General features: G+C 40.4%; 1 protein-coding gene across 5 annotated transcripts in view; it reads right to left on the reverse strand.

Annotated features, from left to right (window-relative positions):
* CSGALNACT1 (chondroitin sulfate N-acetylgalactosaminyltransferase 1) overlaps window positions 1-2,563 on the reverse strand; it is a 41,845-nt gene extending 39,282 nt beyond the window's left edge. For 2 of the 5 annotated variants that reach the window (XM_077177148.1, XM_077177149.1), the window contains exons 1-2: window positions 2,414-2,563; window positions 1,871-1,939 (exon numbers count right to left, since the gene is read on the reverse strand). The gene's annotated coding sequence lies outside the window, so the exon portion shown is untranslated. Of the gene's footprint in view, window positions 1-1,195; window positions 1,320-1,870; window positions 1,940-2,413 lie in introns of those variants that run through there. The other 3 variants (XM_077177150.1, XM_077177151.1, XM_077177152.1) reach the window with 2 other exon arrangements.
* Window positions 2,564-7,818: the final 5,255 nt, after the last annotated feature.

Consider the following 7,818-nt stretch of genomic DNA (forward strand, 5'->3'; position numbering starts at 1 on the left):
GGAGCCCAGTTTGGGGCATGCAAGGTGAAATATAGCAAGCCATGAGCTCTGCTACATTGACTAGGTAGAAAGCTGACACCACAAACATCATGGAAAAAAATGAACACCTTCCAGTAAGTCATGGAAAGCAAGAAGGATGGAATCCAGTAAGATACTACATCAACTCCCCAAAAACACACCAAGCCATACACATCACTTATCCTCCTTTTCCATTCATGTTTTCTGGCAAAGTAATGTCCATAGAAATGTCAACACATCATGGTGAGACTCTAATAAGATTTGGAAATCAGTACTGGCTACTCACAAACCAGAGATCAGAAGGGAAGGGAGGCAGCCCAGTACACCCTCTGCCAGGGATGGTGAATCAGAGATCCTATCTATTTTTTTCATAAAAAGGTTCAGAAAACATGTTCTATAAAGACTGCATTAGTTTATTATACTGCTTAATTTTAAGTTTTTAAAGGAACATTCAACTTGAGATAACTTTAAGAATAAGAAATAAAGGAAATTTTTTTTGACAGAGAAAAGACGTTGCAGACATAAAGTGGGTATTTGCACTGTGACAGGATATGGATTTCTAACTCCAAAAAATAAGATTACAGAAAATAATAAGATTTGGTGTAATGTTGATTAAAGAAAGTTAAGCCTCAATGAGTTTTAAACCTTCTTAGAATTAATTTATTCATTTGAATATTGTAAATGTTTACAGTGGTAAATATTTTTGCTCCATAAAATGAAAAATAGTTTAGTGTAACTTTGTAATTCTGCCCTCTATCATTCCTTACCCCATCCCAAGTAAAAAAAAACCTCTTGACAAACTGTTAAAGGGCACGTCTGAATGGAGCTAACACTAGGTGGAATTCAAACAGCAAACAGCTTCAGAGATGCGAGGAGCCAAACAAGATAGATTTAAAACATTTTGCTAAATCAAAAGTGTTTCTAGACATGCAGTACAGCATGTCTGCCTTAAAAGATACAGACTCCCTTTGTGAGAGATGCCCCAAATATTCAGCTAGATTGATTTCAATAATGAGAAAACTATAGAAAGCATGAGCAAAAATCTTGAATTATGAAAACTGCAACCTTGATACAGAAAAGTTAACATCTCTTGAATGGCAAGCTCTTAAATTGCTTGAAAAGAAATATAAACAAGAAGTGGTATTTTCTAATTCCCCATGCATTAACTAGAACTCACCAATAGTGGTGTCCCACACAAATCCATTTTCAATGCAGTTGCATTGGGCAATGTTGCAGTGACACCTTTCAGCTATTCTGATGCTCAAAAATAACAATTCAACCTTTTAAAGCTATATACTTCCTGTAAGAAGCAACATTAAGTAGACAAGGAAGTAAACAGCTTGATATGAATAACTATTTTATTTGGACTGCTCTTAAAAAAGAATACACAAAAAGTACATTGTATATGTTTGAAAACAATACTACTCAAGTTAAACATTACCATAAAAGTAATTCTTTTACAAGGAAAGTGATTCACAGGGGAAACAATTTGAAACTCAGTTTTACAAAGTTTGCATAAGAACTGCCCACCCAGGTCAAGAAATCCGCTCACTTCCACACAATATGATAAGCATAGTGGACAAAATCAAAGCAATTGCAAAAAATGATCTTTCATTGATCCAGAGAACACAGGCTAATAGGAACATGCAGATATGTAGTAGACATTGTTGAAATAAAAATACAGGATTTTAAGTCTCACATAGAGAAGGAACAGTTTTGTGACAAGTATAAACATATTTTATCAATAAGAAAAACAAATTGCAACAGGATAATCTTAGCAACTATAATGAAAGTAAATACTGCATCTACTTCATAGTCTAATTTCAGAGATAAGGAAAAAAAATTGCCTTACCTCAAATACAGCTTGAAGAGAGACATTAACAATATGCCTACATCCTTTCTTAGTTCCCTTGATAGCAATCTAAGCAGAAATACAAAGTAGCAAATAACTATCTTTCCTTCAGACAGCATGTGCCCAGGAATAACACACTTCCCAGTAAAGAGTGCAGAAAAGAAATAAAAAATTAAAACTCAAAAAGACAATCCTTGCAAAAAAAAAGACAAGAACTTTATATATTTGAAATTCATAGTATGATTTATTGCATTTTAAGGGAGTAGAGACATTCAGGAATTAGATAATATAGACTTAACTGTGATATTACCTCCATGCTCACTAAAATATTAATTCAGTACATTTGTCCACAAAAGGAAGATTGTAAATTCATCCACACAGAACCCAGACACTGGAGACATAAAAAGATTTCTATTCCAGTAGAAGGCACACATGGGCTCACACGATACAGCCTTATTAACTTGCTTTTTCCTCCCAAACGACAGTGCTTACCAAAGTGACACTCAAATGTTAAATGCTTTGGTCAAGAGTTCAGTCACTGACCTGCAATGAAAGCCTTATGTTCAGCTTCAACATTTTCTAACAGCAAACAAGGAGAAAAAAAATGGTTTCACGGAATGAACTGTTAAAAAAGAAAATCCTCACATAAGCTTTCCCCGAGGGGGAAGAAATATCCACAAGCTTTAAATTGGCCAGGCGGATTTAAGAGGAAGCAAAAAAAAAAAAAAAAGGCAGCTCTTTCTGTTGCGTCAAAGAGCCCACTGTGCAATAGGAACAGTGAACAGAGTTGTTAAACTGGCAAGCTTTTGCTGAAGACAGCTTTTCAATATGCTCTCAGCATCGTCTCCCAGGGCTGGCTGGAGACAGTCCCACTCCTCTTATTTGGGCTCTACTCCTTCAAGAGGCAATCGCTCTTAAGGACAGTTTCTATAAACACACTGTTCTCCTGGCTTGGCTGCACATGATGAGGGCAATTGCACACGTATACATACCTGCACTCAGGGAGCAGACCTGCAGGCACTTAGGGAAAATGCAGGCACACTCAAACTAGCCATCATTACCTTGGCTTAAGAGCAGGATGCTATTGATGACTGACTGCTTGCTAAAACTCCCTTCCCCACTTAGACCATTCAGTGTGCTGTTGGAAAGCAATCCTGAAAGGCACAGTACTTAGAGAGGAAACCTCTAATGCAATTCCACTGGGACACTGCAGCCCCAGCAGTGCTTTCTGACTAAAGGAAATCAGTAGTCACATGCTGCTGCCTAGCTTTGTGTGTAATGCAGAGAGCTCAGAGAGCCACCAGAGACTGCAGCTACACGGAATGAGTGAACCATCCCTCCCAGGAATGATGGCTCCATCACTGAGGACATCTTTAGGGGCTGAACCCGTGTACATAAGGTGAACAGAATAACCTGGTTAAACATTAGTAAAGCCACACTCATTACCACATACAGGAAACTGCCACACAGATCTCTGCAGGTGAGGACAGTGCCCTGCATTCCTTTTACAAGCCATGGAGACCTAAGCAAAGGCATTCAACCTACTCCAACCTGCATCTGGTCTGCTGAGCTGCCTTCTGGGCTCCTCTGCCTACAAAGGGAATCCATGATGGCTTTCCCAAAAAGAGGTTGCAGACAGCAACATTTTTAGAGATGAGTGCCACTCCAAATGACAAGGCGATGAATGCCTGCAACATGTGCACAGAAAGAACTTGCAAGGAAGAATACCATTGGTAAGGGACAGGAATAGAAAAGGGAAAATACAAACTGTGGAATACACTTTTCAATGTGACTGCAGAATTAAAAGTGGGGACAAACATATGCAGCTGGTTGATTTAGAATTTCTCTTCTATTTATATATTTTTTGGAGTTGCCACAGGGACATAATGAGCCTGAATATGTGGGAAGGCAGCAGAAGGAAATGAAGTATATGCAGGAGCTAAATTCTCTCTATTTGTGTTCTTTCTCTACTTTATGAACTTCTGTATGGAAAAATTACTGGTTTAACAGCTTCTCTTGAAATCCTTCCAGGTGAAAATGAATTTCTCTCCTAAAAAGTGTTTCCATAAATGACAGACTAAGTTTTTGCAAAAAGTACCTTCAACTTAGAAGTGAAATACAGCATTTTCTAAGCTTTTAGCCCCATAAATTTAATGCAAGGTCCTATTTGTGCACCAAGCAGTGTGCTGCTTTATTGTGTTCTCACAACACCAGACAACTCACTGTGTCCAAAGCCCCAGCTGTAGTGTCACTGGAGTGATATGGGTGTAGATTTGGCCACACGAGAATAGAGTAATTAATAATTCTGTCTGTGCTGTGTGGAAGATAATTACAATCTGGTTCAGCTCCCCAGACCTAAAAGCTAGGCAGGTATTTTAACACTCTCACAATAATAATATCTGCTCATAAGATTACCTAAATGTTTCCCCCTATAAATCCAGACTCCCCACCACTCATCAGGGTCACACTGCAAGTAGAAGGAAACTGGTAATATTTGTTCTTTTCTTGAAATTGATTTTTTTGTTTAATTTAGTATAATAAAAGTAGTTAATTTTCAAGTTGAGCAGGTGGCTGGAGCACATGATGTCCTGATGTCCCTTTCAACCTAAACTATTTTGATTCTGTGAAAATGAGGTCAATTATTAAAAGCTGCCTTAGGCTATTACAGAAATTAGGTGGACTGTGGCCAACTTCAGTGTTTTGAAGCCATAATTTGGATTTGACTGTCAGCTGCAGTTTCAGAGTCAAAGATCTCCATTATGTCCCTTTGGGAGAAGCTACCAGATCTGCTGAAACATAAAACATAAGCATTTGTAATGATATTGTTGTCTGTGACATCATTAATAGATATCACTTTATGGAGAGGGCTGTATTGGTTCCAACACATCCCTTGCTGCTCCACTCTTGGGTTCCCAATCTCTGTTTTTTTTCCCCTTCTTATCTATCACCCAGTCATCCAATCTCAATTTAGTGTCCTTCTGCTGCAAGAGACAAAGAAGACATTGAGAATTCTGAGTGACTGAAAGCCCAGACAACTCATGTCAGCTTTAGAAATTCCTCTGCACAAAGGACACAGAATTGACAAAAAAATCTACAAAATAAGAAAACCTTTTGCACGTTCCCTAGTTTTTGTGTAGACTCCACCACACTGCTAGTTCAACACATACTGTCTTCTCCAAGGCCTCACTTAGAAGATGTTGAGAAGATGACCCCTTTCAAATCCTTTCAGTATTATGCAAGACTTTAGCTTCCTTGTTACCCATGCCAGACATAAACTCCTGCTCCCCAGGCCTAAGGAGTGGCTATCAATTCAAGCCCTCACCACTCAGCACAGCATTTATCCCAACATTTGCACTGTCACATCATAGACCACTTTATCCCATACCTAAAACCCAACCTGCACACCCTTAGGGCTTGTCATAAATACTCCAGTCCTGTGTAAGTGACAGCAGCCTACGGCAGCAAGCCAGGAAATCCAACACAGAAGGAATGTTATCTGCTGGAACTATACTGATCCAGAAACGTGGAAGGTGGAGAGTGACATTCAGAGCCCTTTGCCGCCGCCAAGTGCCAACCCAATACCTTTCAAACACTCTCCTGACTCATGAAGACTCGCTTTTGTCGTGCAGAGGGAATTTAAGCACTACCACCAAGGTCTACAATATGACCTTTGCACACATCATGATGTATCCATGTATCTGTCCCTGTGCTGCATCAGCTACACTGCCTGAAATATCTCTGTTACTCACAGGCCTTCCTCAAGAAATGGGACAATCTTCCCAGGGAAAAATCATGCTTCACTACTGCCTTGAGGTCAGTGCTGCCTCTTTCCTGCTATAGAAGGTCACAAAACCTCTTCCTGAAAAACAAGGCTCATGTAGGTATTTCAGCTGAGTCCTGTATTCCTGCAGGAAGGAGGCCTGAGTGCACTTCCAATTGTCTGGCCAAAACATTGAGATTCAGCATGTCCTGCACTGTGGAAATCCAAACAGCACAATCTGGGCAAGAACTCAGGAATGCCACTGTAAGTGGAGAGGAAGCTTCAGACCCTGACAGGCTTAGCCCAACCCCACCACCACCTACATGCCTGGCTCCTGGAATGGGAGAGGAGCATGCAGTGCCATTGGCGGCACATCAGTAGTTCAAGTTTAGAACAGCAGTGGCTCTAAACTGTCAGCCTGGCTGAAAACCAAGTTTATATTCCAAGTACCTTCAAATGCTAGTCTGATGTCACCTGTTGCAGACACAGTGCCCATATTCTGAAGAAGCACAGTGCTCTTCTTCCTCCCATCCACAAATGAAACATCAGTGGTGTTTCCTGCTTGCTCAGTGGAATCACTTGCCCCAATCCCCTGCAAGTCTGATCCTGCTGCTTGTCTTGTATCTATGTGAGGATCACAGAGCAAACAGTTTTACCTCCAAGGTCCAGAGGTCGGGCAGCCTGAATGTAAGTCTTTCCTTAGGTTTAAACTCTTCCAAGCCCCAACCAGACTGTGCCCTTCAGACTTGTCCTCTTCTGTCAAGTTATGCTGTTTGTACCATACAAAAGTGGACCCTCAACTTCTCCTTTCCTGGGGGGGCTGAGTGGACTGGCAAACACATGGAGCATTTGGAATGCAGAAGCAAGGATTCAACAACTGTCTGCAAGAGACAGCAGTACTTTATTTGAAAAAAAAATCAAAAAAAACAACAAAACCCAACAGATTATTTACAGTTTTAAAAGAAATTTGAAAAAAAAAAAATCCAGTGTCCAGAGGACACACAGGCACACACAAAAGGAAAACAAAAAGATAAAAGGGTGTTTCTAATTTATTGGAAGTATTCCCCCTTGCCTAGTGGATTAAATACAGCAATCTTGCTTTCAGGACACTTTGTGAAACTGGTTCCAAAACTACCATCTCCCTGCCTAGCTGATGTCTAGCTAGGGGTGATTCTGCACCAGCAATTTTTCAGGGCACTCCTCACACATCCATTAATTTTCAGAAATAACTGTTGGTAATCCCCTGCTCACCCATTTCACTCCTGCAGCATCCTGATTCTGGCCTCACAAGCAGCATAGGGGGAACCCCAACTAGCCCATCAGCTCTTGCTGGACAGTTTCCAAAGAGACAGAATACACAACTTTATTACCATATTCAGTTCCACAATGCAAAACTATTATTATTATTATTATTATTATTATTATTATTATTATTATTATTATTATTATTATTATTACTACTCAGTCAAATTTGGCTGTATACATCTGCACAAGGACATGGAGAAGAGCTCTGGGTAGACCTACACACCAGCCAGTGATTAACATTGCTGCACTTGCAGGGGATAGCAGGGCTGTGAAGCCTTTTTTAGAACCTGTGCCATCCCACAGCAGTTTATAGTTTGACGGCAAGAGCAGGAGAAGAGGAGGCACCTGTTTTATGAGGGACTGACTTTCTGCTGTGCCTTTGTCACCTCTCTGTGGTGACAAATGGCCACAGTCTCTGTGTGAATGACTGCAGTCACCCCAGCAGGAAAGCAAGGACCTTGCCTTTTACCTGTAAGAGAGGTTACAAGTCTCTTAAATTATTTGCTGAAATGATTATTGTAATAGCTCTTAGATGTGTAATTTATGGATTTAATCAGTGGAAGTCCCCAAGTGCAAAGTCTGTAAGGTCTGTTGCAACATCAGAAAGGAAGAGGCTAGTTGAAAGGAGCAAAGAAAGTGGCAAGGAAAGAAACAGACAACTCCTGCTATGTAACATAAGGGGTTATGCTTGTAATCAAGCGTCCTAACATTAAAATCTAATTATAAGAAGCAAGACTCTGTTCCAAGCTGCTGAAAGGTGGATGCACATCTGTGCTGAAAGCTCCTGCTTTTCCTTCCCATTTGCCTGTGGTGACTTTAGTAGTGGACTGTAAGAACTTTAGAGAAGCACTAGGCCAGGCAGCAATGCCTTGGACTTCCAGAG

The sequence above is a fragment of the Agelaius phoeniceus genome, chromosome 4 (assembly GCF_051311805.1).
Source record: "Agelaius phoeniceus isolate bAgePho1 chromosome 4, bAgePho1.hap1, whole genome shotgun sequence".
Taxonomy (NCBI): domain Eukaryota; kingdom Metazoa; phylum Chordata; class Aves; order Passeriformes; family Icteridae; genus Agelaius; species Agelaius phoeniceus.